Genomic DNA, 10,247 nt, shown 5'->3' on the forward strand with positions numbered 1-10,247 from the left:
GGAGACGCAGGCTTGGCACATTGGGGCAAGAACATTTTTTGACTGGTTTCCAAAGTACAAACCAGCCAAAGGCCAAAAAACGTAGCCCACATCCGTACCTTGGATAGTTTGTACTTTTAAAACCCACCTAGGCTTTATATAAGTAGCCCAATTTGGCTGGAAACTCACCAACCTGGCAACCCTGGAGTGAGCAAACGGGAAGAGGAGCCGCTGCAGTTCCACCAACTACCACAAGAGGTCAGTAATTCCACTTCACTACCCATGGGGTTATTATTACCTCAAAAATGACAATATAGATTAGGAGACTCAGTAATCGTAATGCAGTAGCCAAAATAATTAGAAAAGTAAAAAAAAATCTTTATTAGGACATGTATAGTCTAACGCGTTTCGTGCCAAATGGGCACTTACTCATAGGCTATACACATTAGGCTATACGTGTCCTGATAAATTATAATTATTATGGCTACTGCATTACTATTACTGGGTCTCCTCTAATCTATATTGTAAATTTTGACTGCCCTGGACTGGGGGTCTTTTTGATGAGATCATATTATTATTCCTTAAAATTATACTTGTTCACACTACCTTTTTCGTTATTATTACATCACCTGCCCTTCAATTTCCAAATAAATAGCCTTATCTCCAAAGCGCCAGGGCCAGACGGGAGCCAGTGTGAGAAAGTCTCTAATAAAGATTAGATTTTGGCTGCCACCAGTCTGCAATCAGATAAGTGAGAGTTGGCAAGCACAGTGCACACCGCCAGTCTTGCTCAGCTGCCAATCTCTATTCTTGACCATAGGATAACATTGGAGGTTGACGCCACAATGGTGCAGAACAGCCTCATGCATTAAGCACAACATTTTACCCAAATTGACCTTCAAACTGAGGTTCTAGGAGTATCTAGGATGACAAACAGGCACCTTCAGGGTGGGTCCCTCAGCCATGGCTCTGGGTTCCCCATCCTAGGGAGCGGGCATTCACAGTTTGGCATGGATCATACTAAACACTTTTGTAATGTATATAAATTATTTATTTTGTTTTTATTCCAAGATATTTAAGGATACATGTACTGTTAAAATGAACACATTTTGTTACAACAGCGCCACCTGCTGGTCAGTTTCTGACCAGTCTGACCACCAAGTAGTCAAGGAAGTTGTCAGGAGAGAGAAAGAGGCTGCTCTGATGTTCTTCTGCTTAGGGAAAAAAACGAAAACTTTTTCTCAAATCTTCAGAACATCAGAGCAGCCTTTCTCTTTCTCCTGACAACTTCCTTGACTACTTGTTGGTCGGACTGGTCAGAAACTGACCAGCAGATGGCGATGTTGTAAAAAAAAATTCATTTATAGTAACAGCACATGTATCCTGAGTTGAGATCCTTTCCTACTGGGGATAATATCAACCGACAAAAGAACGTGGGGTCTAGTCGCTATGGGTGCAAATTATTTGCCAACACGGGACCCCCTATAAAAACAAATGCCCCTGGAAGGGAACTCGCATTGATACCTGTGTTTGTATCTCTCACATAAACTCTCCAGACCCTGTAAGAACCGTGGAGCGTCCACCCCATCCTGGGAGCTGCTGTCATTGGGCGGCTTGCGCTGGCGTGATGTGGCGAAAACGCGATGTCAGAACTATAACGGTATTTGAGTTCTTGTCAGTCAGCAGGTCCTGATAAAGTGCCAATGCGCTGTCCAGGAACTCTGCAAAGACAAGCAGGGAGGGCATTACACGGGCACAATTAACATGGCATCAATAATGGCAGTTCACTGGCATCTATAGGTGCTAACAGTGTCGGACTGGGACACCAGGGGCCCACCCAAAAACCTTAGACCAGGGGCCCACCATAAAACCTTAGATCAGGGGCCACTCTCTGTACTATTATTCTTCATCTCCTCAATCAACCTCTATTCTCTTAGTCTGTTTTCTTTAAATACTATAATCTTTTATTCCATCTATTTAGCCTCTTTGTTCTCATAGAAATAGGGAATGGCCATGAAATAGGCCAAATGAGGGCCCACTGACACCTTGGCCCACCGGGTGTTTTCCTGGTATCCCTGTGGGCCAGTCCGACACTGGGTGCTAAGGGGCCCCTCTGTGCAGAATCAGAGCTGCTCCAGAACAGCTTTACAATTCCAGCCCGAGAGACGTGTTACAAACTCCAGGCTCAACATAGAGCTTTGCCGTGCCAACATTGTTTTCCGATGTAGTCCATGGAAAGTGACTGGCAGAGACTTCTGAAGCCTTGATCCCCACTGTGATATACTGGCACTCACCTTGCGTCCTTGGAGCTGACATTCAGATGATAAACCTGTGTCCAGCTAGCCCTGGGTTGCTATACAGCAGCCACTAAACATGTCCAGTCCCATCTGATGGCATGCAAGGAATTGGTGTACTGCACAGGCCCTACTGGAATGAGTGAATATCCCTTTCTGTTCTCTGCCTTCACTGCTGGTTCTGACTTTTGAAACAATTTAGAAGTCTGCTCGCCTTACAGTACCTTGCTTCACAGGTCTGTTAATCTGTTGGTTTCTGCACTGTTTCCATAGATTTAACAAGCATTGGATTAAAAGGGAAAATACAGGCATTGGACTATTATCCAGAATGCTGGAGACCTGGAGTTTTCTGGATAAGGGATCTTTCTGTAATTTGGATCTTCATACCTTAAGTCTACTAGAAAATCCTATAAACATTAAATAACCCCAACAGGCTGGTTTTTGCCTCCAATAAGTTTTATCTTAGTTGGGATCAAGTACAAGCTACTGTTTTATTATTACAGAGAAAAAGGAAATCATTTTTACAAATTTGGATTATTTGGATAAAATGGAGTCTATGGGAGACGGCCTTTCCGTAATTCGGAGCATTCTGGATACCGGGTTTCCATATACCGTACTTGGATGTTGCTTAGTATTACATTTTCCTTCATTAAGCAATAAGTTGTATTTTGTTGCTTAGAACCCATTTAATAGCAAGCAGATAGTACAGGTATGGGATCTTTTATCTAGAAACCTCTGAATTATGGAAAGGCTGTCTCCCATAGACTCCATTTTATCCAAATAATCCGAATTTTTAAAAATGATTTCCTCTTTCTCTGTAATAAGAAAACAGTAGCTTGTACTTGATCCCAACTAAGATATAATTGATCCTTATTGGAGGCAAAACCAGCCTGTTGGGTTAATTTAATGTTTACATGATTTTCTAGTAGACTTAAGGTATGAGGATCTAAATTACAGAAAGATCTGTTAACCGGAAAACCCCAGGTTCCGAGCATTCTGGATAACAGGTCCCATACCTGTAGTATATTCCAAGGCAGTGAAGGGGGACCACTCATCAGAAGGTCTAATTGAGAAGAATTTACGGGTCAGTGCCAGTGGCATAACTAGCTGGGAACAGATCCCAACTATAATATATGGGAACCCACAGGTAATGACACTGTAATGACCTATAACCCCTGAAATACAACCTCAATGGCAATAGACCCAGAACCAACACTAGATGGAGCTCTGGGAACAGGTATTGCGGGTCATGAGTGGAACAGGGTGTGGGGGCAGCATGTCCTTACTGGACCTTTGGGTGAGGGTGTCCCATGGTCACAAGTTACTCAACTGGATATGTGGTTTACTGTATATCACATATCACAGTGACTTCTAATGACCATGGTTTTATATATTTGTAACCACGAGGTCTTGACCAAATTTTGAACCACGAAAACGGGCCCGAACCTTAAAGGGATACTGTCATGGGAAAACATGTTTTTTTTTTTCAAAACACATCAGTTAATAGTGCTGCTCCAGCAGAATTCTGCACTGAAATCCATTTCTCATTTTTTATATTTAATTTTGAAATCTGACGTGGGGCTAGACATATTGTCAGTTTCTCAGAATACCCCCAGTCATGTGACTTGTGCTTTGATAAACGCCACTCACCCTTTACTGCAGCACTGCAGCACTGCAAGTTGGAGTGATATCACCCCCTCCCTTCTCCCCCCAGCAGAACAATGGGAAGGTAACCAGATAACAGCTCCCTAACACAGGATAACAGCTGCCTGGTAGATAGAAGAATAGCACTCAATAGTAAAATCCAGGTCCCTCTGAGACACATTCAGTTAGGTAGGAGATACAACAGCCTGCCAGAAAGCAGTTACATCCTAAAGTGCTGGCTCTTTCTGAAAGCACATGACCAGGCAAAATGACCTGAGATGCACCTACACACCAATATTACAGCTAAAATAATAATCTTGTTGGTTCAGGAATTCAATTTTATATTGTAGAGTGAATTATTTGTAGTGTAAACAGTGTAATTTAGAAATAAAAACGACATCATAAAAATCATGACAGAATCCCTTTAAAAGACTATATAATTATAGAGTTGCAAGAATGAAATATGTGGTTAGATCCAGGTCTCAGGTTCAGGGCCGACATCAGGGGCTACAAGGGGGTAAAGCAGCCAGGGTTTCCGAAACACACAGGGGACAAAAGGTTGGGTTTGGGTTGGTCACAGGCACAGTTTTGACAATTGCCACCTTTCAGATTTACTAAAGGGCGAAGTGACTAACGCTGGCGAAAATTCACTAGTGAAGGAGATAGACTCTAGCAGGAACTTCGCTCTCTAACGCCTGGCGATTTTGCGATCTGGCGAAGGGACGTAACTACGCAAATTCACTAAGATGTGGATTTTACTGAACGTTACCTCTTGCGCCATACTTGCCTTCGCCACCTCAGACCAGGCGAAGTGCAATAGAGTAGATTGGAGTACCTCAAAAAATAGTTGTACATTTTTCTCCAAAAAATGCTGGAGTCTTTTCCTTTTTTCAGGGTGATAGGCTGCAAAAGAGCCTAAAATTTTTTTGGGGGTAACCGGCTTCCCCCCTACATTTCCTAACATATGGCACATAAACTATACACTGGGCTCATGTGTAGGGCAATATAACAACTTTATTTTATTTTATTAAGGTTTCCCGGGCTTGTGTAGTGTAATGTATATGCTGCAACATATACGTCCATTCAACTTCCTGCCGTAGGCAAATTAACGCTAGCGCAACTTCACCAGCATTCAGCACCCTGGACGCAACTTTGATTTTAGTGAATTAGCATTGTCCTGGCGAATCTACGCCTGGTGAAGTGTTGCGCTGTGAGCGAAGCCGTCGTTGGCAAATTTTCGGAGGTTAGTAAATTTGCCCAATAGATTGTTCCAGTGCATGTTACTTAATGCAGGGAGGGTCTATTGTTGCTTAGCTATGTGATGTCATGTTTGACCTGTAACCCTGTCTCACTTACAGAGAAGCTGCACATGCAGTTCAGATCAGCTCTCTCAGGGCCGGATTTACATAGCGGGCGCCCCTAGGCCCACTGCAATTTGTCGCCCCTGTCCCCTCCCCTTTATTCGTGCAAATTTTCATGGAGATTGTATCTCCTGTGCATCCCCAGTGTTTTTGAACCAATGTGGGTGTGGTTGGGCAGTATGCCGCCCCCCCTAAAATCCTGCCACCCTAGGCCCGGGCCTAGGTGGCCTTCCCACAAATCCGGGCCTATCTCTGCTAACACTCTTCCTCATCTCTCAGTGCACCCTACACTAGATTCCTGCGCGGGTCCATTTTTTGGATCCCGTACCCGCAACCTGCAATCCGTAACCTGGACCTGCAACCCGCATTCTTACCAGCTTGGACCGGCTACCCGACTAGGGTTGCCACTTTTCAATAAAATTTGCACCGCCCGGTGCTGGGGGCGGTAAAAAGAAGCGGGATTTGACATCAAAGGGGCGGGAAGTGACTGCAAAGGGGGCGGAGTCGTGTCATGCAAATGGACATGACGTCAAAGGGGGCGACGTGCAATTGTCCCGGCGCCGAAGAAAAGGCAGATTGGGGAAGGCCAAGGGTTTTAGTTAGGGATATTACAAATTTACAGGCAGCTACATTGCCGGTAAATTTGTAATACTGGCCCCGGGCTTGGCGGGTGTTTTACTGGCTAGGCCGGTAAAATACCGGCCAGGTGGCAACCCTATACCCGACCCACAAGTACCTTATCCGCAACCCGTACCTGCTGACCATCAAGAATCATGAAGTGCTGTCATTGTAACCCGGAAGCGTTATCATCGGAAGTAGGCGTGATCAGAAAAAAAGGAGTAAAACAGGAAGTGCTGTCATTGTAAACTGGAAGTGACATCATCAGAAGTAGACGTGATCAGAAAAAAAGAGTGAAAATCGCTATTGAGAAGACCCACAGCCTGACCCGCGACCGCAAACCTGCAGAACCACTGACCCGACACTATACCCGCACCCAGAACTTCTACCCACAATACGCAGGGTACTGCAGGTTTTTGCGGGTAACCCGACCCACTGCTGGACTCTACCCTACACTGGTAGATAAGGTGCACGCAACAGGTCTGACTGATGGTACCAGGGGACGCAGTTCATTTTCGTAATGGAGGACGTTTTATGACTACTCTCCCCTCATCCAAGGAACAGAGCCGGTGAAACATTGCGTGGCCCCCGGAGCACCAAACACAGCTGCTTCTTTTTCTCTTTACTTCCGTTGGATAATGAAACTTGGAGAAAAATGGGTTTGGGGGAAAAACATTATTTCCCTCCCCTGTTAAAATAATTATCTTTCATAATGGAGACTGACTTGTAAGCCATAAGGGTTAAAGTGTTGCAGAATGACTCCAGGGGCCAGAGACACAAGACAGACACCACCTCGGGGCAAGGCTATTTAATTCCATATACACAGATGTCAACATGAGCCGATAATAGCTGGGGGCCTGTGTGAGGGGGGCGGGTGACACTCACCAGAGGAATAAAACTGAATCTGGAAAGCATAGAGGAAATCGGAGAATGACATCAGACAGTCCATTGCATCATCCATCAGGACAATGCTGGAGAAAGGAAACACAAAGGCAGGTGACATCAGGTTTATTGGTTGCAGGTGCCTTTAAATTCCTGCCCTAGGACTTGTGTAATAATGATCACAAACAGCGTGAGAATAACGATAACACTATTATAAATGGGCTTGGACTTGGTAGAGTAGGGTGTTATGGGAGGTCAGAGGATAGTAGGAAGCAATTCATTATAAATATATATTTACTGATTTATCCCTGCCTACTGGTCTTACTTTGAAAGGGTGCTTCACATTTAAGATAACTATTAGTATGTCAGAGAATGGCCAATTCTAAGCAACTTTTCAATTGATCTTCATTGATTTTTTTATAGTTTTTTTTTTATTTATTTTCCTCCTTCTTCTGACTCTTTCCATCTTTCAAATGGGGGTCACTGATCCCATCTAATAAACCAAATACTCTTTAAGGCAGGGATCCCCAACCTTTTGAACCTGTGAGCAACATTAAGAAGTAAAAAGAGTTGGGGAGCAACTCTAGCATGAAAAATGTTCCTGGGGTGCCAAATAAGGGCCATTGGCCATTTAGTGGCCCCTATGTGGATTGTCAACCAGCATTGAGGCTCTGTTGGGCAGAACACCTGGTTTTTATGCAGCCAAAACTTGTCTCTAAGTCAGGAATTAAAAAATAAGCACCTGCTTTGAGGCCACTGGGAGCAACATGAAAGGGGATGGAGAGCAACATGTTGCTCACGAGCTACTGGTTGGGGATCACTGCTTTAAGGCTATAGATGTTTTCTAATTATTAAATTTTATTACTCCTCTTTCTATTCAGGCCTCTCCTATTCATATTCCAGCCTCTCATTCAAATCAGTGCATGGTTTCTAGGGGAATTTCAACGCTAGCAACCAGACTGAAGAAACTGCAAACTGGAGGGCTGTTGAATAAAAAGCTAAATAACTCAAAAACCACAAATAATAAAAAAAGAAAACCAATTGCAAATTGTCTCAGAATATCACTCTCTACAATAATACTAATAGTTAATTTAAAGGTGAACAACCCTTTTAAAGGGGATGTAAACCTAAAAATAACATTTGCTTTCTAGAGGCAAAACATTATATTTGGGTTTACACCCAACATCCAAAAGCAGAATTTTATATTCCAGGGTATTTGTTATAAGGGATTTACTGGACAAATATGTGGTTAGATCCAGATTTCAGACCCACGGCTGGTTTCTAGGCACAAGTACAAAAGAAATATATGGGAGGCAGTAAGTATAGGATCCTGTCATCAGAAAACATGTTTTTTCAAAATGAATCAGTTAATAGTGCTGCTCCAGCAGAATTCTGCACTGGAATCCATTTCTCAAAAGAGCAAACAGATTTTTTTATATTCAATTTTGAAATCTGACATGGGGCTAGACATTTTGTCAATTTCCCAGCTGCCCCTGGTCATGTGACTTGTGCCCTGCACTTTAGGAGAGAAATGCTTTCTGGCAGGCTGCTGTTTTTCCTTCTCAATGTAAATGAATGTGTCTCAGTGAGACATGTGTTTTTACTATTGAGTGTTGTTCTTAGATCTACCAGGCAGCTGTTATCTTGTGTTAGGGAGCTGCTATCTGGTTACCTTCCCATTGTTCTTTTGTTTGGCTGCTGGGGGGGGGGAGGGGTGATATCACTCCAACTTGATATCACTCCAACTTGCAGTACAGCAGTAAAAAGTGATTGAACTTTATCAGATCACAAGTCACACGACTTGGGGCAGCTGGGAAAATGACAATATGTCTAGCCCCATGTCAGATTTCAAAATTGAATATAAAAAAATCTGTTTGTTCTTTTGAGAAATGGATTTCAGTGCAGAATTCTGCTGGAGCAAGATTAACCCATATAAGCATTTTACCAATTTCAAAATAAAATGACCACCAGAGGTCGCGGTTTAACTGGAGTCTGTAAATAAGGGGTAACAGGTTGCTCAGATGAATAACAACATGGCAGCTTCCATTTCTATGACTGCACAGAAAACATGCAGAATAACCAATACCAATATCCAAAGTAAAAGAGTTTAGTTTTCTAAGCAACAAAAAGTCCATTCCAGGGACTGGGAGTAAAAAAGCACTGGAAATGAGGGATAGAGGGCAACTATGGCCACATTTCTTCCTAATTTGCTTTCAGAATGGCCCACCATAGCCAGGGGCTGTTTACCCGCTAATCTCCCATCAAAGGCCGGCAGGCGTGTGCGCTTCATATCACACTGAGCATTTGCCCTTTATCCATTGCTGAGAATGGCATGAGAGAAATGATCAATAGCAGTGGGATGGATTCATTTCACTCAGGAGCATTAGGGGAGTCGGCGCAGGAGACTTTTTGCAGAGAGAGCGGAATATGAGAAGCTAAGAGCAGGACAATTGGCTGAAGGAATGTTTAAAGGGACAGTAGCTGAACGACCACAAATTCGATTTTACATATTTTTTTGTCTATGAGAAAGGCACCCTGTGCCCATGCTTAATGCAAACGGTATTGCTTGGTCAATCCAAGCAAATATTCTATCTTCTGACCACCAGAAGGCACAGTATTGTTGGTGTCAATGGACAAAGTTAGTTAGTTAGAGCAACCAAGGCTTCTTCCATTCATATATCTTAGCTGTGTCCCAACAGAACTGGCACAACTTGCTTACCCTATGGACCTGGCACTGGCACTCCTTACACCAACCTGTCTTGGCATAGTAAGGAGTGCCAGGTCCATATGGGCAGAGCAAGGAGTGCCAGTTGCATACAGGCATAGCAAGAAGTGGCAGCTCCATATGGGCAGAGCGTTAAGTCGCAGTTACATATGGTGAGTGAGGCAGTTCCATATGGGTAGAGCGTTGAGTGGCAGCTCCATATGGGCAGAGCATGGAGTGGCAGTTCCATATGGGCAGTGTTGAGTAGCAGTTCCATATGGCAGATCGTGGTGTGGCAGTTCCATATGGGCAGATCGTGGTGTGGCAGTTCCATATGGGTAGAGCACAAAGTGGCAGTTACACATATGGGTAGGGTTGCCACCTGGCCAATATTTTACTGGTCTGGCCGGTATTTTACTGGGCTGGCAGGTAAAAATGATGGTTCATCCCAATGTTATTAATAGGGAAAAAAGATAAATATATAGGAAGGCTGTTTTCCAGAAAAGGTGGCAACCCTACATATGGGCAGAGTATGGAGTGGCAGTTCCATATGGGCAGAGTATAGTAGGGTTGCAACTTTTTCTGAAAAAAGATACCGGCTGTCATATATATATATATATATATAACATTGGGACCAGCCATCATTTTTACTGGCCAGGCCGGTAAAATACCAGTCAGGTGGCAACCCTAGCAGAGTGTGAAGTAGCCGTTCCATATGGGCAGAGACAGTCAGACAGCAGTACAAACACAGAGGATGTCATACAC

The 10,247-nt window shown here is 43.6% G+C and overlaps 1 pseudogene; it reads right to left on the minus strand.

The window, feature by feature from the left end:
• Positions 1–10,247, minus strand: part of LOC108714941 — a 42,701-nt pseudogene that overhangs the window by 2,139 nt on the left and 30,315 nt on the right.

Source organism: Xenopus laevis, chromosome 4S, assembly GCF_017654675.1.
Source record: "Xenopus laevis strain J_2021 chromosome 4S, Xenopus_laevis_v10.1, whole genome shotgun sequence".
NCBI classification, from domain to species: Eukaryota; Metazoa; Chordata; class Amphibia; order Anura; family Pipidae; genus Xenopus; species Xenopus laevis.